The following is a 22,102-nucleotide window of genomic DNA, read 5'->3' as shown; positions in this document are numbered from 1 at the left end:
ATAGCCTTGTGAAAAGATATGAGTGCCAATAGCTACTCAGTTGTTTTAAGTGCTACTGTGTGAAAAAATTTTCAAGATAAATCTCTCAACATGTCAATGAGTATAAAAATACATTACAAATGGTTACAGAGTGCCTTTAAATTGCTATAGCTTTTAAAGCTATCTAACCTTCCAAGTCCCCAACTGATAACAACACACATTTCATATTCAGTTGAAACAAAATAAAAATGTGCACCTATGGCTATCAGTGTTGACTGAAATATAGTTGAAATACTTCTGTTCCAGCACACCATGCTTCAGAAATATGCTTTATATATGTTGTAGGTTTGTTATATCAGTTCTTGTTTTATTATTTTTGCTTCTAGCTCTATGAAAACTTCTTAGCTAAATCTCCACTAAGACATATACAACCGTAGTCCCTTTGCTTGAATTAAAGTCTCAAATGTATTTAGTGTGATTTTATATTTTGAACTTTATAATGCAGGCCATGAATAATTCACTTTGGTTGAATAAGTGGAGAATAAAGGTGAATAAGTGAATAACTAAAATGATGCTTTTAAAATAGGGTCCCCGGGCACTTAAAATTCTTAAGCCGTTTTGTAGGCCAAAAATATAGTGTAAAAAGGGTACTCTAAGGTTTAAATGATTGTGATAAAGATCTCAAAAATGAGCACAGAAGCTTAAAGTAGAACAGTTAAACAGAAAGCAATCACTCCAATAGAAAATATATGAAATAATACATGTACGGTAATAAAAATGTCCAAATATGCTGATGATAACATAAAAAGTTAAAACAAAAAGACTGCATTTCCCGTAAAGACAGTAGGAAGGCTGCTGTCCAGGGACCTACAGAGAGTTCTAAATATCACAAAGCAAAACAAACATTTCTTAGAGGACATGTAATTGTCTCTGTCACTTGTAATTTTGTCATTATAAAGAATACTTTATAAAATGTAATTGTTTTCAAAAATATAGCTGTTTTAAATTATTTTGCACATTAGCAAATGAAAGGATTGTGCTTTTATTTTAATAGACAATACTGAATTTATTGGTAGAAAAGCATTTTTCAAATCATAAGAAAATAATTTTAATTTTTACTTTTACATTTCCTTATACTCATGTTTTTTAGTGAAGAGTTCAAATTATTTGCACTTTGAATGCAATTATATTTTTTAATCTTTTAGATCACTTAGTGTAACACAAATCATGTGAATTTCAGTCATAACAACACAACTAGCAATTTTTCTAACATAAAAAGGACAAAATTAGATGAGTAATAAAGACATAATTTATAAATTGTATATTACATAAATTATGATTATTTCATACAACTCTTTTTTTAGGAGTTGTGATCAATTTGTTGAGACTTTCTTAGGACAATAAAACATGTCTTGTCTTGCTGACAATAAGGGTCTGATAAAATAAAGGTACATAGAGAAATAAGATGATGAATTTTGATGCCAGAAATTTCTATGAGACTTAGAATCATATTAGGTGTTACAAATATATTTTCAAAGCTGTTTCTTTAATTTTAAGATTAGAAAATTTAAAGAACAAGTTTTTCAGAAGCTTTCATTCTTAACCAAAGAGCTTTCAACACTACTAAAAACAAAAGTTCAGCCAGGCGCGGTGGCTCACTCCTATAATCCCAGCACTTTGAGAGGCTGAGGCGGGTGGATCTCCTGAGGTCGGGAGTTCAAGACCAGCCTGACCAATATGGAGAAACCCCGTCTCTACTAAAAATACAAAATTAGCTGGGCCTGGTGGTGCATGCCTGTAATCCCAGCTACTTGGGAGGCTGAGGCAGGAGAACTGCTTGAACCCGGGAGATTTGCGCTACTGCACTCAAGCCTGGGCAACAAGAGCAAAACTCTGTCTCAGAAAGAAAGAAAAAAGAAAGCAGGCCTACATATCTTTTTCTCTTCTGGTATCTGGTCATAAGCAACTCCCCAGGAATCCATAAGTGTTATTTGAAAGTGAGGTAGCAAAACAGCAGGAAGAAACATTAGAAAAAATAAATTTCTCCCTTCCTGAACTGCAGTTTCTTTGCTGGTGCCTTCCTTTAGCTAAACCCTACCAGAATACACAGGACTTGGTACCCCAGGAGATGAAGTCTACAGGCATCCCCTTGGCAGAGAAGGATGGGGATTTGTTGCAAGTGTAGAGGGGGAAGAGCAAATAACCATCACAAATTGAATATGTTAAACTGGGTCCTGGGTCTTACAATGACTCAAATTGTTTTTTTTTTTTTTTTTGAGACTGAGTCTCACTCTGTCGCCCAGGCTGGAGTGCAGTGGCACGGTCTCTGCTCACTACAACCTCTGCCTCCCATGTACAAGTGATTCTCCTGCCTTAGCCTCCCGAGTAGCTGGGATTACAGGCATGTGTCACCATGTTCGGCTAACTTTTGTATTTTTACTAGAGACGGTTTTGCCATGTTGGCCAGGCTAGTCTTAAACTACTAACCACAAGCAATCCACCCGCCTCGGCCTCCCAAAGTGCTGGGATTACAGGCGTGAGCCACCACGCCTAGCCTAATAACTCAATTCTTAATTCTGCATCAATGCAAAATTAGAGAGGGCATATTTACCTGGGTAATATTTCAATAATATCGTTCCTACATATGTGGTTCACATAATATTTCCCTTTTTTCAAAGATTACTGGCTTATATGAGTGAGGGTGTGAATTTGATAGTAAGGGGAACTGGAGAAAGAAAGATTATTTCACTGTGTTCAATCCATTTTTGCCAAAGACTCTTGGAAAAATATAAGCAAGTACCACGTTAAAATTTCCAGAGCCCAGCCTGGGCAATGTGGTGAAACCCCGACCCTACAAAAAATACAAAAATTAGCCAGGTGTTGTGGTGCACACTTGTAGTCCCAGCTACCTGGGAGGCTGAGGTGGGAGGATTGCTTGAGCCCAGGAAGTCCAGGCTGCAGTGAGCTATGATCACGTCACTGCATTCTGGCCTGGGTGACAGATGGAGTCCTTGTCTCAAAGAAAAAAAATTCCAGAGCACTGTAACATGGGATGGCTGACTCATTATATTTCATAAAGAACAATGAACTTTCCATGATTAATATTCTCCCATGACATATTCCTTCACTATTTGGTTAACCACCTAGTTAATATAATCAGAGCTTTTGATTTCCATGCACCCTAGAAGCAATTCTTAGAGCACCATTAGCTTAGAGCTTTAGCTAATGACAGATTGCTTCGTATAATTCTCACAAAGCTAAATCAACTTGTTGGTTGTTATACAGGACAGTCTGAACAAATACAACTCTGCACTCTTTTCCTTTAGTGACCATTCATTTCTGTCTTATACTTTCTAGAAAGTTTCTTTATGTCATAAACTCTTTCTTTGAAGATAAAATTTTCGGAACATGCTCCTGAGATGCTTTAAATTTATTTTCAGTGCCTTGATCTGATATCTACAGTGTGACATTTTTGTTTCATGCAAATTAAATAAATCTGTCATGCTACAATTTATGAAATACTGAGATGGCCATATTTTTATTATAAAACTCAAACAAAGTTTGAGACGTCTTTCTTTTGGTCACTATACCCTTGACAAATTAGTAAAAGTCATTTTCTAAAAAGAAGGACATACAGATCATTTTATCTAATATTGTACATTTTAACATTTTAATCCAACACATTCTTCAGCCTTCATTCAGTGTCTTCTTGTCAATTTATTTTGTTTTACTGTATTTAACTGTTTTATTCTGATACACACACACATCGACACAATGATGTACAAATCAATGATTCATCATAAAGTCAACAGTCTGTAACCACTGACCTAGATAAAAAAATATAACACTGCAGCACCATAAAAGTTTCTCTTGTGCCACCTTCTGGTTACAACCATCCTTCCTTATAAAAATAACCACTCTCATGTCATTTAGAATAATCATTCATTTGCTTTCTTGCATAATTGTACCAAATAAACGACCAATCTTAAATACTTAGGTTTAAACTTGGATTTTTCTTTTCGTAAAGATGTTATTATAAGGGATCTTTAGTTTGACATTATATTCCTGAGAAGTATCTATGTTATTGCACACAACATGTTTTATCAATTTTCATTGTTTATAGTTTCATTTGTAGCAATGTATAATAATGAATTGCTTCATATAACTCTTGATTTGAAATTTGGATTAACTATGGTTTGGATTTTATAAATAATGTTAAGACCATTCTTTTACATGTCTCAGTGCACGGGGCGGGGGCAAATTTAAGTATTGAGCAGTCCAATTAATTGTGTGTACTATTCTATGAAATTTAAAACCTGTTTATAATGTAACCACCACCACCATCTGGATGCAGAACATCTCCATCACCTCCCAAAATTCTCTCATGCTATTACTTTATAGTTATACTACTAATTCAATTTTTTTCATGATGTGAAAATACCTAACAGGAGATCTACCCTCTTAACAAATTTTTAGGGGCACAATAAAGTATTTTTAACTCTGTAAGCACTAGATTGTGCAGCAGATCTCTAGAATTTATTCATCTTTCATAACTTAAACCTTACACCATTTGAACAGCTCCTCATTTCTCCCTCCTCCCAACCATTGGCAACCACCATTCTACTCTCTGCTTCTATGAATTTGACTCCTCCAGATAGATACCTCATATAAGTGGAATCACATAGTATTTGTCTTTCTGTGTCCGTCTTATTTCGCTTAACGTAGTATCCTCCAGGTTCATCAATATTGTCACAAATGACAGGATTTTCTTCTTTTTAAAGGATGAATAATATTTTATTCTGTATATATACCACATTTTTTTTTTATCCATTCATCCATTGACAGAAATTTCTGTTGTTTCCGCATCTTGGGTATTGTGAATAGTTCTGCGATGTACATGGGAATGCAAATATCTCTTTGAGATCTTAACCTCAATTCTTTTGGATAAACACCCAGAAGTGAAATTGCTGGATCATATATATATATATATATATTTTTTTTTTTTTTGAGAAACTTTCCTATCGTTTTCCATAGTGGCTGCACTGTTTTACATTCCTTCCAACAGTAGACAAGTGTTTCCTTTCTCCACATCCTTACCAACACTTATCTTTCGTTTTTCTGATAATCATCAGCAAATCAGGAATTATTAATAATTACCAAGGTAGTTATGTTGTTGCAGGACAAATCAGAGACGGGAGATACCGAGCAGAGTTGAGGAGAACCTTTAATTATTAAGGTGATCACTGGCTCAGTTGGACTAGGGTCCAGAAAGTCTGAGCCCCGAACAAAGGGATCAGTCACCTTTTAAGCAGTTTGTGGCAAGGGTTACCTGCTGCAGGAAGCCTACTTGCAGAAGCGAGAACAAAGGCAGTTAATTACTCTTTTACATTTGCTACACCATATGTCTTACAACCTTGGGAATACATGCTTTTGTAGCAATTGCTTATCGACCTTGTGACTTTACAGCCCGGCTAGTGGGGGAAGCAAGAACTCACTGTGCCTCAAGGAATGTAGAACAATGGAACATAGATAAGCCTCTCTGGGCGTAGAGGAGGGATAAGCAGCTAATGTTCTCTCTTAATTCGCCCCATCCCCCCGGGGCGGTGGGCGGGGGGGTTATATTACATTCTACCTTCAAGAAAAAGAATAAATTTTTCAACCATTATACTTATAAAATTCATAATTCCCCCTTCAATGTAACAGTGTCACACTGACTTTTTTATGATCGAAATTTGTTGTTTTAGAAGGAAATATTTTTTCAGCCAAAGTATATTGTTCTTTCCAGCCATTTCCACCTTCTCTAATTCCTACATCCTTCAAATTTTCCAATTCATTTACTCCTCCATAGGGAGAATATTTTATTTTTCTTTGAGTATACCTTGTACAATTTTTGCAGTCATTGATAGTATAATTAATAATTTATATGAAAATAAGATTTATAATTTGAAGACAATATTTGAAGGTTTGTTTTTAGAATCAAGTACATACCCTTAAATCCCAGCTTTGAGAAAGAGCCACATAAACTTGCCATAATGCATGAGCAATATAAAATAATGTCAGAGGAGAGAATACTACTTTCTGACCTTCACACAAATTCTCCTTATGCACCACTGCTAGAGGGCTGAGAGCCCTTTAAACTTTCTGACCTACTTGGCGTGGCTGTAAATGTCATTCTTATTCATAGCAACATTTAATGCTTTCCTGGGTTTTGCTAAACTATTTACCACAGTGATATATTGCAGAATTGAATTCCACAGCTTGATGGTGTACTGCATAAAGAATTGTATTGTTCATCAGTCTAAAATGGAATGCGATTCATTCTCATTGAGAGTCAGCTTGTTTCCATGGTATGAAAATGGGAGGAGAAAACACCTTATGTTTTCAGTAAAACATTCATTACTTTTATAGCTGTTTTCCTTTTCATAGTTTACTTCTCTCCATTACTAAGTAAATCACACTATAATGCCTCCCAGACATAATTTTTATATTTATTTTGGCCTTTTTACCCAGCTTTAACATTTGGCCTGATTTTAATCTGTCACATTTTACATAATATTCCTTATAAATTGACTACTGAGTGAAACAGTGAAACCGATGCTCAAAAGAAATCTACAAGCACCACAAGGAAAAGTCATCAGCAATATACAGTTAGGAATAAATCAGAATTGAAAATTCAGAATTTTTAAGTTCTGTTCATGTGAATGCTCCATGTTATTTTTCCCTTCCTATATCTGCTAAAAAGTTAGAAGGAATTTCTTCCACCAGTTTAAATACATTGTAAAATGTATATGATTTTAAACAAATATTTATATATAATCATCATTGTAATAAGCTCTTAGATAATATTTATTTTACATATGTGAAAGTCAGTAAAAATATTTCATGTTAACTCCAAATCCAAATGGCCTTCAATGAGTGTTCTTTGCAAAGACATTTAGACTTAGCACTTATGCTCACAAAACTGTTCCAAGAGCACTTTTCTAATAACAACAGGAAACGAATAAAATTATTTTAGCTGCCAAAAAAATTGTTGGTGATAAGATTATTTGTGCATTGATTTTAGAACCAATGGTATAAGAAAATCTTAAAATATTTCCTATATATAATGTCACTGAAAACAATGTTTAAAAAGGATTAAAAATAAGAGACATATCCCAATTGATAATGTCCATAATAATATTGATACTCAAAAAATTAACTTGAATATTTAATTTTTGTACACAAGTTTAGATGGTAATGACAGTTCATTACTAATGAATATAATTGTTTTTATGGGATTCTTCTCATGTATTAGTTCAGACCTTCTTAATTTAATCTTTCTTATCAGAGATAATTCTATGACTGCTAAATTTGGAAGGCTGCTAGGTGAACTTTTCATAGCAAATATATTGTTTTTCACCCGTTATACAATGTAATTGCTAAAACAGATCAAATGTGTGTATATTAATAATCATATCAAGATCTCTAACCCCTCCAGACTACAATGATACAGTAATTTAACAAGAATTGCTTTGTTCTTCTACAAGCCTGTCAGATCTAGGTTTTAATTATCTTCTCACCACCTCTAGGCCTTTCCATATTCAGACGATATGTAAATTAATGTAGTCTTTCATTTTGAAAGAGTTAAGGGATATGAATTTCTCTAGAATATTGCTCTCTTACCTGTCTTAACCATACATCTGCCTTCCTGTATTCATAATGAAAATACGGAATCCTAATTCTGGAGAGTAAGATCAGTAGGAAAATAAATCCTGCTCTCAACAAAATAAACATTATTAAACCTTAAAATCTTCAAAGTATAATGGAAGAAAAATTAGTTTACAAATTAACTTTTTTACAAATTTCAAAAAACCCCACAATATTATGTCTTTATTCAAATGATTTCTGTGTTCAAGAACCTTTTTTTGTTTGTTTTTGTTTTTTTGGAGATGGAGTCTCACTGTTGCACAGGCTGGGGTGCCATGGCACAATCTCGCCTCCCTGCAACCTCTGCTTCCTGGGTTCAATGATCCTCCTGCCTCAGCCTCCCGAGTAGCTGGGACTACAGGCACGCACCACCATGCCCGGCTAATTTTTGTTTTGTTTGTTTGTTTGTTTGTTTGTTTCAGTAGAGATGGTGTTTCACCATGTTGGCCAGGCTGGTCTCGAACTCCTTACCTCAGGTGATCCACCCGCCTCAGCCTCCCAACATGCTGGGATTACAGGCATGAGCCACCGCACTCGGCCTCAAGAAACACTTTTAAAGCAGTGTTCTAAACTTGAGGCTACAACCCTGAACTAAAAAGACAAAGCTCCTGTTTTTGTCTGATTACATCTTACATGCTAAGAGAGGGAAGCGTAATAAATTATGAAACACATGAATTTATATATAATAAAGAAAATGAAATGGAGTTATGACAGGAAATGAATGAGGAGCAAATCTAAGGAAATCAGAAAGGGTTGCTCTTACATGAAAGTTGAGCAGAAATCTGTAGCAATGCAGTGAAACATCGATATCTCTGGGGAGAACATTCGAGATGGTCCGGGCTAATTCCAAAATTTAGAGTCTCACTAAAATGATGGAATTACCATTAACTGAGATGAGAATGACTAGAGAAGAGGATTGGCAAAAATCGAGTTTGGAGTTGGCCATGCTGCTTTTTTTAAAGTGTCTATTAGACTTCCAAAAGGAAATAAAAAATAGAAAGAATCTAGCATTCTAATGAGAGACCCATATTGCATTGTAACTTTGCCAGTCATCAACATGTAGATGGTATTTGAAGCCAGGAAGCTTGATGTGATCAGTGAGGGACTGAGTAAATATGGAGAAAAGAGGCCTGAAGACTGAGTCCTGGAGCTTTCTGATTGTTGGAATCAAGAATAGGAGGAGAATAGAGAAATAGAGCCTAAGAAAGAGCATTCATGTGATCAGAGGAAAACCAAGAGAAAGTGTTGTCCTGGAAGCCAAGTGAAGAAAAATTTTAAACTGAGAGAGTGAAAAATTGCATCATATGCTGTTAACTGTCAAATAAACACATAGTAAACTATATGTATTTTAAGTACATATAAAAAAGTAAGTTATAATAATATTGCATGGTACATCATTTTAGTCATAATTGTAAGTATAGGTTGCTTTGTATTTTACTTCGAAATTGACCTAAATATTTAAATTTAAAATGCTTGCCCTGTTATTGATGTTACCATATTACAACTTTGGAGAACGTGACCAAATGAAACTACAATTAAATTATAGGTTTTATAAGCAAGACAAAGTAAATATGACTATTTAGAAATTTTTTAGCAAATATTAACAGTAACTGGTACTTAGATTATCCTCATTTTCTCTTAAGGAAAGTTTTGAATATCTCAAAGAGTTAACGTATACATTTGATAATTTTCTACCAAAAATAATTTTATTTGATTTAGAAAGGTATTTACTGATAGTATGCACTGAAGAATATGCTAAATTGTTAGCCATTTTAAGCTAATTAGGTGTGAGAGTCTGTATGTATATATATATATTCTCAGTATTCTTTCAAGATTCTGAGTAAAGAACATATTAAAATTTAAAAATAAGCTACAAAATGACTGATACCATTTGTCATGTCTTATCTATATGAATTTTATTTTCTTAAAATCATTTAGCCAAAATAAAACTCAGAAAAATGCTGAATTATGGAGCTAGAATGATAAACTGACTGCAATTGTTATCCTTTATGCCAATTTTGTAAGTTATGTTTATCAGAATAACCCTATATTTTATTGTCTGACTTTGTAAAAAAAGTTATAGATGTGTACTTATACATTAATACTAAAAATATATCAGTTTTAAACATGGTGGATACACATGAGGTTTCATTACAATAAGTTTGAAACTACTTTCTTTTCTTTCTACTTCCCTTCTGACCTTTGACAAATCTATGCACTTATATTTTGACATTTCAAGTGACTTTATTATAAAAAATTTTAAGGTATTTCTTATGTGCAGTAATGTCTGCATCTAGCTAAGCACCCAACAAATAACAGGCTTTCAAGCTTTTTTAATGAATAAATGGTAGCATCATTTTACACATTTTGTTACCTTTAGCAATTAGTCAGTATTAAACCATTAACATGAGTGACGGTGCCCAGGGTTCTGTCTTCTAGCATCTGAGGTCCCTTGCCTCAGAACTCTGCACTCAAGTGGGATACATGCCGCTCTCTCCACTCTGCACAGCACCTTGGCCCTGAGGCAGCCTGCCTGTACCTCGCATCGCCCAGGGTCCCTGGAGCAAGCATCTGTTTTCTGTAGTCCTTCTCTACATAGGCCTGGACAAGAAATAGGCCTATGAAGTCCTCGGGATTCCCTGATTCTGGAATCCAACACTGAGGACCCTGCTCCATGCAAAAGGCAAGGGTGAGGCTGTCTCACCAAGACAGCCACCCTAACAGCCCCTGGTCTTCCATCAAAACCAGCACACTCCACAACAACCAAAAGGTGGAAGCAACCCAGGTGTCTGAATAGATAAACAAAATGTGATCCAATAAACACAGGGAATATTATTCTGCCTTGAAAAAGGAAGGACATCCTGACACATGCTATGACATGCATGAAGCTTGAGGACATTATGCTAAGTGAAGTAAGCAAGTCACAAAGGGACAGACACTGTATGAGTCCACTTATAGGAAGCACCTAGAATAGTCAAATTCATAAAGTCAGAGAGAAGAATGGTGGTTGCCAAGGGTGGGAGGAAGGGCAATGGGAGTTGTGTGACGGGTACAGATGATGAAAGATGAAAAGAGTTCTGGAGGTGGATGGTGGTGATGGTTGCACAACACTGTGAGTGTAGTTAATGCCACTGAACTGTGCACTTAAAAATGGTTGAGATGGCTGGGCACGGTGGCTCATGCCTGTCATTCCAGCACTCTGGGAGGCCGAGGCAGGTGGATCACCTGAGGTCAGGAGTTTGAGACCAGCCTGGCCAATATGGTGAAACCCCATCTCTACTAAAAATACAAAAATTAGCTGGGTGTGGTGGCGGGCACCTGTAATCCCAGCTACTTGAGAGGCTGAGGTGGGAGAATCGCTTGAACCTGGGAAGTGGAGGTTGCAGTGAGCCAAGACTGTGCCACTGCACCCCAGCCTGGGCAACAGAGTGAAACTCTGTCTCAAAAAAAAAAAAAAAAAAAGGTTGAGATGGTTAATTTCATGTTATGTGTGTGTTTTACCACAATTAAAAAACAACGCCCTCTGGCCAGATGCGGTGGCTCACACCTGTAATCCCAGAACTTTGGGAGGCTGAGGCGGGCAGATCACGAGGTCAGGAGATCGAGACCATCCTGGCCAACAAGGTTGAAACCCCGTCTCTACTAAAATACAAAAAAATTATCCTGTCATGGTGACATGCACCTGTAGTCCCAGCTACTCAGGAGGCTGAGGCAGGGGAATTGCTTGAACCCAGGAGGCGGAGGTTGCGGTGAGCCGAGATCATGCCATTGCACTCCAGCCTGGGCAACAAGAGCGAAACTCCGTCTCAAAATAAATAAATAAATAAACCAAAAAAAAAAAACCAACAAAACAAAAACAAACAAAAAAAACAATGCTCTCCTGCACACCTACCTCCTGGGGAGAATGGCAGGGCCAGCACCCTTGACAGGAACGTGCCCCGGCTCCATGCCTCTGGATGTGGTGCGGCAGCACATGCAATTCCCCAGGGGGACGTGACAGGAGGTTGTGGGAGGATGCCAGATGGTAGAGCTGAGGCCCAGGTACTGTGACGAGGCAGGAGGAGGGGGCCCCACAGCTCATCCTGCCCCACGCACCTCACTCAGCCATGGACGGGGCCAGGCAGCAGCAGGCGCTACTCCTCCTACCCATCTGCATCGCCCTCTCCTTCTCCCTCACCACGATGGTCAGCAGCCACTGGTGTGAGGGGACCCGGCGGGTGGTGAAGCTGCTGTGCCAGGACCTGCCAGGAGGGCAGCACTGCGTTCACTTCAAATGGGACAAAAGCAGCGATGGCAGGATGGACGACAGCCAGGCTGTGCTGTACATTTGGGAGCATTTTCCTGTAGTTAATATTAGTGTGTCTGCATACTGAAAGTTAGGATTTAAGCTATGTTGATTGAAATTTTCTTCCCACTTAAACTATTGTCTTCTTAAAGACAGGGAACATGTTAACATTTCAGTCAGACATAGTTAAAAAGACTAATCTAAACAAGAACAAGACACTTTCCAGCATCACTACGGTATGATACAGTTTCTTAACTTCCCTGAGCCTTCGTTTATTGTTTTTTACCTGTATGCAGAGAAATATAATGTATGCTCTGCTTTCCAGATATAGATATTATAATGATAAAATAAAATAATACATATAAAAGAACTTTGCTACCTATAAGATATCATGAAAGAAAGATGTTTGTTTATTACTACGCTTTCAATAGCAGTTTCTAACAAGATGAAAAGGAGAGTGGGGAGAGAGAAGGGAAGAGGGAGAGAGAGGTAGAGGGAAAGGGGAGAAGCAACAACTTACTGCCTTATTTTTATAAATGTAGAGAGCATCATAATTCTGTAAACCACTGTTCTAAGCCAGTCTCCTCAATGGGGTAAAAGAGGATGATCAGGGAATTGAAAATGTGGGAGGTTTTGGTTATCATAGTATCTGGAAAGTGCTATTGCATTTATGGGATTGGGTAGCTGCTATGCTAAACTTTCTGTAGCCTGCTGGATACTAACACACACACAAATTACCCCACCCAAATGTTATTGGCAAATAGCTAAGCCTAGCAAACATTTTTTGAAAAACTTTTCTTTTCCTATTTGAATTAAATAAGTTGAATCACACACCAGTACATGTATTTTCAAATTCAGGATGAAGAAAAACCCCCAGCATTTATGATATACCAAATATAGTCCTACTGGTATGCTTATATGATAAAGTATTTTATAAAATGTAACATAACCTATCAAATTATATATATATATATATAATGTAAAGGCTTTTATAAACATTTAACATAAATGTGTTATGGTGCTGGCAAAGTGTGGTGGCTCATACCTGTAATCCCAGCACTTTGGAAGGCTGAGGTGGGAGGATAGCTTGAGGCCAGGAGTTCGAGACTAGCCTGGGCAACAAAGCAAGACCCCATTTCAATTTTAAAAATATGAATTTATTATGGTGCTATGTAGGTCTAACATTATAAGATGAATTATCTCTATTCTGTCTTAATATTTGAGATAGTGTAGGAATATTTTCATATCAATGTATTAGAAAGTTCTGGTGAGAATATACTTTACTAGAAGTGCAGCATTCTGTTTAAAAAGAGAAAAACAAGTAAGATTTCTCATATTGTGCCCCAGGCAACTGTAAAATTTTCTGTAAAATTAAGAAACAAGACTATTTCCGCTCAGTATTATTTAAGGTAACTTTCAATCACAGAGGGATGAATCCAGTTGTCTTCATACTAGAAAGATCTCTGCAATTAAAAATTAACCCCACTCCCAAAATCATTGTTGAAATCAAAATATTGATTACATACCATAGAATCGAGTCATTCGCCTTCCTCTGCATTCGAACAGTGCAAGACGTCTTCTAAATAACCTTGTGGGGAGGATGTTCAGCTTTTGCGACTCCACAGAACAAAACTATCTCTCATGGTTCTTACTGCAGTTTACGTGAGTCTTTCCCACGCTGTAAGCAAGTAAAGTATCCAAATGCACCATTTTATCAAGCGCTCCATGGTCCAGAGGCAGGATATTTTGAAAGTTTGTGGCTAAAGTTGTGGCTCTCTAGTTCCATCCTAATCTAATTTTGATAATAGGACCTTACAGTTTCTAGTACTTGTAGAAAAAAAACCTAAATTAATTCATTTTCTTCTTGGATTCCAGTAATTGTTTAGGATTTGTCTTCTACCAGTTGCTTTTGAGAAAGCTATTGATTTCTGGATTTCTTTAACTGATCATTGCTTTCAAGAAAAGCACTGCTCATGTCCATGCAGTTCACACCTATTTTTACAGTGATTCAGTCTGGAAAGTGAAGAGGCAGAATATAAATGTTAAAGAAATATTAGTAATGGTAGATATGGTAATATCATCAGTTCAGGAGCAACTTTGCTTAGTTTGTCCTTTATGTGCTCTACAGGTTCAATTTAATTGAAAGGGGGAAAGGAGTAAGAATCAAAGTTTTGAATTTACACACATGGTTTATTCTTTTAATATATGACATTTTGATTAAAATACTTTCATTTCTCTCAAATCCAACATTACTTAGAGCCAAGTTTAGTTTTTTGGAAAACTTGCAAAATCAATCTTCTTCCTTCCTTTTTTATGTGCAAATCATGGGAAGATAAAATTCAAATAAAATGTTTCTAGACATAGTGACTTGATAATTTCTTTCTGTTTGGTAAATTGATCTTTCATGTTTCCCCACAGGATATAAAATTTCCAGAAAAATATATAAGATGGTATAACTACAAAGCTATGAAGCTGATTAAATATGGTATGTAGCAAATAAATTTAATTAATTCAAAATAATATTCATTTCACCATATCCAAGGCTGGGCCTACATGGTAAGTGCTTGCTACATTTATTCTCCAAATTCTTTCTTGCAATGCAGTTGCCTTATTTACTCCTTTCCTTCCCACATCCACAAAACATAGTTTCTCTGTGGATAGCACATTCATGGCCGGATAAACAGCTTTCTAATACGGTATATAACCTCTCTGTAAACATTTTCTTAAGCCCATGACCACTCTACAACATTGTAAGTTCTCCAGCTGATAAATGGGAAGTTGTTTAGTATATTCAAGGCATAGTTAAGGAACCAACCATAATCTTTGGTCTGAGAATTGCATTCTCTATCATGGATCTACCACTAAATGAGTGACACTAAGAACTTGTCCTGATTGAGGTAATTTCTCTCATTTCCAAAATGTGAGTGATTAGCCATTGTCTTTCCAATGCTTACAAGTAATCTGGGTATATACTTTTAAAAATAAGAATTTTCTAGGAATCTCAATTTTGATATTCAACATACAGATAAAATGTGTGATGTGTTTTGTATTACTTAAGTCATTTCTATAAGTTATTTCAATAAACTCATTCTCGGTGTGTGTAAATGGGAATAACAGGTTATATTGTCTTAGAAGCTGGTTGGTGGGGAGGGATGAATTCAATGAACTCCTCTTCCCCATCTCCACTTACTTCCACAAATCATAGTTTATATGCATTGGTGTGTAAGTTGCTCTTTCAGGTAGTTTAAAATAGTACTTCTCATAATGCCTTTTTCTACTGGTCTCACACCTGTCAGAATGGCTACTGTTAAAAAGTAAAAAAACAACATATGCTGGTGAGGCTGCAGATAAAAGGGAAGGTTTATACATTGTTTATAGGAATGTAAATTAGTTCAGCCACTGTGGAAAACAGTTTGGAGATTCCTCAAAGAGCTTAAAACAGAACTGCCATTCAACCAAGCAATCTCATTACTGGGTACATACCCAAAAGAAAATAAATTGTTCTACCTGCACCCTATGTTCATTGCATTACTATTCACAGTAACAAAGACATGGAAGGAACCTAGATGTCCATCAGCAGTAGATTTAATAAAGTGGTACATACACACCATGAAATACTATGCAGCCACAAAAAAGATAGAAATCATGTCCTTTGCAGCAACATGAATGCAGCCGGAGGCCATTATCCTAAGTGAATTAATGCAGGAACAGAAAACCAAATGCCGTACCTTCTCACTTATAAGTGGCAGCTAAACATTGAGTACTAGTGGACATAAAGATGGTGAAAATAGATACTGGGGACGGAGGGAGCAAGGGTTGAAAAACTAATTATTGAGGACTATGTTCGCTACCTGGGTGACGGGATCATTTGTATTTCAAACCTCAGCATCATGCAATATACCCACGTAACAAACCTGCACATAGATGCCCTGAATCTAAAATAAACTTTGAAATTATATATATATATATATATATATATATATATATATATATATATGTATTTTAATGGAAGTACTGAAGTCACTTCAGTAATAGAATAGTTTGGGTTTCCCAAATTCTCCCAGAGCACATAATGCTCTGCTGACTAGTTATAGGATTGAGGGCCCTAAGGACATGCTGGATGAATGGGGAGGGGGTAGACCCCATGTTTTCAAGATTTATCCACTGCCCTTAGTACCACATTGTGTGGGTAGGAATTTCAAACTACTTCTTATTTTAACCTGTGATTTTGACCACAGTGAAAAAGCAGTACATATACTGAAGTCCCTTTGGGGAAGTCAGTTTGTCAACCCACTAACTAGCCTCTTGTTATATATTCCTTCATATATTAGTTCAATTTTGGATCCCTGAGTGTTAGTTTTCCAACAATATTGTGCATCCTAATAAAATAAAAGTATTCTAAAATTATTTGCATGTCCCTTTATGTCTACATTTTAACTATAACATTTCAATGTATATTCCATAATGTATAAATGAACTGAACTGAATGTATAAAAGAGAAAAATACCAAGAGATACAAAATATTTAAGGTGAAGAGTATACTGAAAACCACCCCAGGGGCCTACTAATTCTTTCTTCAAAAGCCAAGCCAAACATTCTCTTTTATGATTTTATCTTTATTGTTGCTACGTTACAACCCATAGTATCTTGCATTTCACCTCTTATATTCTCTCTAAAATGAAAGCAATAAACACAGTAAAAAGGAACTTCTTGTATGGTTCTTTTATTGACACTTTTCTAAGGATTTTGCAAGTATGTACTACATATTTCTTTAAATGTAACTATGTATTTTAATATAAGGAAAGCATGTGAACACGTTATTATTAAAAATCCTTCATAGATATTTAAATAACATAATTTCCAAATTTTTTTTCTGTTGGCAAGACATTTTAAAAAGTTTAATTCAGGGTTTTATGGTGTGGTGATAGTGATAAGTACATGTTTTTATTTATGTGATTTAATTAGGTTTCGGAAAAGATAAAGTTGAAAATAAAAAAAAATCTTGAAACACAGGTCATTAAGAACATGGAAATCAAATGATATTTCCAAAAGCTCAAGAAATATTTAATGGCAAGTTTGAATGTCATGTCCAGGAAAGAGCAATTAGAACAGGACAGGCCATCATGTTAAGGTTAAATTGTCTAGAAACAAACTCCCCATGATCTGCAGGAATATATTCTATTCCTGGTTGCTAAAACCAGGAATTTAAACCATCTAAAACTTGGTATTTTTTTCAACCCTCCTTTTTAGCACCAAGAGCAAAGGTGAAAAGTGAGAATAAAACCACAAATAATACTAATACACTCCTCACCTTCAAAGAACAGACAGTATAAACAGGCATACAATTTAACAAGCAATTTCAGGAAAGCACGTTAATTATGAAAGGATACAGCAGGATAATAAAGTGAGCCAGGATGTGAGAATGGGTGGCATGTCAGAAAAGCTATCCTGGAGGAATTGCTGTCCAGTGGATAATAGAGGAGTGAATAAACCATACCATTATGTTGGTGCAAAAGTAATTGCATTTTTTGCATTAAAAGTAATGGCAAAAACCACAACCACATTTGCATCAACCTAATACTATGAACAATCTTATTACTACCTTTAGGTGACAGACATAAATACTGACGTTGGGTTTCTATAAAACTGAACATATATATATACCTATGACCCAGTTGCAGTACACATAGGTTCAACTTTAGTAGATACTACCTAACAGATCTAAACACGTTTGTCCCAAATTACACTCTTTCCAGCAATATGTAACAGTGTCATTTGTTCTACAACCTTGTCACTACTTGGAGTGGGGGGGGTGAAATAAGATAAAAGGAGGGTGGACTCTGTTAGCAGTGGAGTTTGGAGCTGAATAGAGTGTTCCAGGCTGAGGGACAGCACATGCAAAGGCCTGTGGAGAGGGAAAATGAGGTTTATTTGAGCAACCAAAGATACCCTGATGGTGTGTGTTAGTGGATGAGCACTGATAGAAAATAAGATTAAATAATAAGTAAGCATGAGATCATAAGAGGCCTTTCATGTCACATGAAGAGATATAAAACATTTTATAATGGCTTTATATTGGCTTCCTTAAAGGTAACAGGAAGCCAATAAAAGGTTTTCTTACTGAGAGTTCACTAAAGGGGTGAAGATGGGAAGTGGGAAGGTAAGAACCACAAGGACCATTTAAATTGAAACAGTGATAAATACAGGTGAGAGTGATAATGAGACCCTGCACCAGAGTACTGGTAATTGGGGATTTGGTAGCTATATAACAGGCAAAATAAATAAAATCTACTAGATTTGGCAGAGAAGGAGAGTTTGAGTATTGCTCATGTTGAGTTTCATGTGCTTCTGTGATACTTAAACAGAAATATCCCTTCTATAGAGGTAAAACATGACAGGGCTTGAGGCCCAGAAAAGGGTTCAGCACTTGTGATTTTGACTTGTGAGGCATCAAAATTTAGATGGTGGTGGAAACCATGGGAGTTAATGTAGATGCTGATGGACTGTGAGTGAGAAGAAAAGGGAATCTAGGACAATGTGGGAAACACTACCAATACAGAATCAGTAGACAATAAGAATGGGGAACCCATAGAAGATACGGATGTACATGCAGTGGTGTAGTAGACAGTTAAGAGGTAAGCTGTCTTGGATTCCAAGGAACAAAATTGATTTCACAAGAGTGATATGATGGACAATATTAAGACTGAGACTACAAGTAAGATTAGGACTAAAATAAAGCCATAAAACTCCATGAAATTAAGATTATGGGAGGCTATTATGAGAGCAGTTTCATAGAAGATGAAATAGTAAGAGCTAGATTTGGCATGAAGGAGACACGAGGAAGAGACAATAAAAGTAAACCAGGGTTTGCCAAATGCTCTTCTATATATTTTTTAGTTCACCTCAAATAATTGAAAAAAAAACAATATTGTTTTTCATAAAGTTCACCAGGGTTCTCAACCTCAATACTATCACCATTTTACACTGGATAATTATGTACTGTAGGAGGCTGTCTTGTGCATTGTAATAAGTTTATCACTATCCTTGACCTCTATCCATTAGATATTAGTAGCACATTCTGCTCAGCGTGACAAACAAAAATGTCTCCAGATATTGCCAAATGCTCCTTGAGGGGCAAAATCATTCCTCATTAAGAAGCACTCAGCTAAAGTGATTCCATTTATAGAACAATACCATTTTTATGTTAATTCTTTTTATGAAATGACAATAGCATATTGGACATGTGTGGGTCTGTGCACATGTGAGTGCCTGTGTATTTAACTTCCTTACATAGAATAATTTTTCAAATGAAGTTGGTGTCTGAGTTTTCTTTTTGAGCATTTACTGTTTATATAAAACTCAAAATTCTAAAGATTACTAGTGTAGTGCAAACAATGTATTTCAAAACTTTAGTAATAAGAGTTATTTTGAGTAGGAATTGGAGAGGCATATGAGATAGTGGTTTTTTTTAAAAATATGGGATTATTGAGCATATTCAGATGCTATTTGGAGGAATCAAGCAATATGTAGAGATTGAAGTTATTGAATATGAGAGGCGCATCAAAGACAGCAGAATATCCCTGAATCTGTGAAAGGGTGAATAATAATGGGATTCAATAGGCAGAAGTATTCAACTTAGGAGGAGGAAATGGTGTGTGTGTATGTGTGTGTGTGTGTGTGTGTATAAACAGACTTGATTTTCTGTTTGGTGAAATGAAGTTGAAATGTAGGCTACTCAAAGGTTCTATTGTCTTCATGAAGTAGCAAATAGTATCTTTTGCTGATAACAAGGCAGAAGATGAGAAAGCTGTGGTTTTAAATGATTGCTGCGAATACATGAAGAATGAGTTACTCAGGAAAAATGTAGTAAGATTACCAAGCAATTTAAAGTTGGTAATCATAAATCTGTAATGAAGCCAACTTACAATGTTGGATGCTTTTTCAAGGATACTCAGCTGCTATAGTGCAAGCACAGAGAATGTAGATCACTGAGTTCCTAGAGGTTTGGGGTCTTTACAGATCCATACTTAAAATACAGGGACAAAATATTTAAAAATGTTACTGGCTACATGGAAAGAATTTTAATGTATACACAACTTAAAGAGCCGGATATTATTTAGAGCAGCAGTCCTCAACCATTTTAGCACCAGGGATCGGTTTCATGGAAGACAATTTTTCCATGGACTGGAGCAAGGTGGTGGGGGGATTGGGAAGGCATTACATTCTCAGAAGGAGCGTGCAACCCAGATCCCTCATATGCACAGTTCACAATAGGGTTTGTGCTCCAATGAGAATCTAACGCTAATCTAACAGGAGGTGGAGTTCAGGCAGTAAAGCTTGCTCACCTACCACTCACCTCCTGCTGTGCAGGTGCAGCCTGGTTCCTAACAGACCATGGAAGGGTAACAGTCCACGGCCCGGGGCTTAGGGGCCCCAGATTCAGAGGGCCAGGCACACAATTTGAAAGCAAGACTTCATTTCCTAGCTTTTCCCACTGAGAGGGCCCAAAAAGAGGGTAAAGAAACAACAGCTTAAAATTGTCCAGATCTTGGTTTCTAAACACCATCCCACAACAAAAGGAACTAGGTATCCTTGGGAAAGCAAGTGATTCTAGGGCTGAAATAGGAAAAATACAAGATGAGTCTTGAAAATCTTGTGACATTATGAAGTAACAAAATGAACAAAAGGGAACGGGGGATTGTTGAAAGAACATAGTGGCCAACCTTTAAAAAGATCCTAACTGAATCTGCCAAAGACAGAACCATTTGTGCACACACACAAAAATGATAGCACTGGATTTTAACCTACAGGAGAAAATGAATACCCAGAAGTCTATCTGGATATAAATAAATCACCAAGTAAATAAATAAATAGGGAAGAAGGCATACAAAGAAAAAGAGAAATAGAAAATTCACTTTTAAGCACACACCACAGTAATAATTGCTACAGACGAGATCCAATAATGAATACTAAAAATAGTAAGTGAAGTTTGATGAGAAACAGAATTTGCATAGACTCAAAATATCTCCACAAAAAATAGTTACTAACTACAGAGAGATCTTAACTTTACAGTGGAGAAACCTGCCAAAAACTACCTTAACCAAATGATCATGGTTAACATAACCATGTTGATATCATGGTTAACATAACCATGTTGATATCATGGTTATGTAATTTTTTTAAAATATGGGATTATTGAGCACAATTGGGATGCTACTTGGAGGAATCAAACGATACTTAGAGATTGAAGTTACTGAGGGTGAGAGGCACATCAAAGAGAGCAGAATATCCCTGACTCTGTGAAAGGGTGAAAAATAATGGGATTCAAAACTCAGGAAGAAATATTCATAAGAAGTATTCATAAGAAATGTTGATATAACGAGCCCCACTGATGTGATGCACTTCTGAGGCACAATATCATGTTTGCAGTATTCTTGCCAAAAGTGCATAACTTCATTCAAATCATGAAAAAACATCTGAGAAACCCAAACTGAGGGCCAGCTGTAAAAGAACTAACCAGTATGTATCATTAGTACCGAGATTATAAAAAACAAGGGAAGACTGAAGAACTGCCAGACATTGGAGGAGATGAAGAGACACAACAACTAAATAAAATATGGGATAGTACATTGGATCCTGAAAAAGAAAAGGGGCCATTAGTGGAAAAATTGGTGAAATTTGAATACTATGTATAGTTCAGTGAATAGTATTGTACCAATATTAATTTACTGTTTTTGGTCATTATTTTGTAAAATGTTAACTTTAGGAAAAGCTAGATGAGAGATATTTGGGAACTGTACTATTTTTTGCAAGTATTCTGTAAGCATGAAATTAGATAAGAATTAACAATTCAAAAATATAATTGATTCTTCATGGTAGGAAAGGAAGCAGAGACAGTCATTGCCTGAAACATAGTGACCTCAATAAACAATTTTGGAATGAATGAATAAATAAAATAATGAAAGAAAATTACCTAAATCCTAGAGTACTACTTCAAGTGAACAACTACATCTTTTAAAATTAGACCAGTGACTCAAAATAAAATAAACCCACGTCTTTCCCAATAATTTATTTCAGAACAGAAAATATAAGTCAAATATTAAATTTAAAAGTGTATTAAATCCGGCCAGGCACAGCGGTTCACGCCTGTAA

The 22,102-nt window shown here is 36.1% G+C and overlaps 1 protein-coding gene across 30 annotated transcripts in view; it reads right to left on the bottom strand.

Annotated features, from left to right (window-relative positions):
* Positions 1 to 13,963, bottom strand: part of DCAF8L2 (DDB1 and CUL4 associated factor 8 like 2) — a 164,631-nt gene extending 150,668 nt beyond the window's left edge. For 27 of the 30 annotated variants that reach the window (XM_055375443.1, XM_055375435.1, XM_055375439.1 and 24 more), the window contains exon 1: positions 13,477 to 13,718. The gene's annotated coding sequence lies outside the window, so the exon portion shown is untranslated. Of the gene's footprint in view, positions 1 to 13,476 lie in introns of all 30 variants that reach the window. The other 3 variants (XM_055375432.1, XM_055375434.1, XM_004063939.4) reach the window with 2 other exon arrangements.
* Positions 13,964 to 22,102: the final 8,139 nt, after the last annotated feature.

The sequence above is a fragment of the Gorilla gorilla genome, chromosome X (assembly GCF_029281585.2).
Source record: "Gorilla gorilla gorilla isolate KB3781 chromosome X, NHGRI_mGorGor1-v2.1_pri, whole genome shotgun sequence".
Lineage (NCBI taxonomy): Eukaryota > Metazoa > Chordata > Mammalia > Primates > Hominidae > Gorilla > Gorilla gorilla.
Note: the sequence above shows the minus strand (reverse complement) of the source record. Positions and strands in the feature narration are given on the sequence as shown.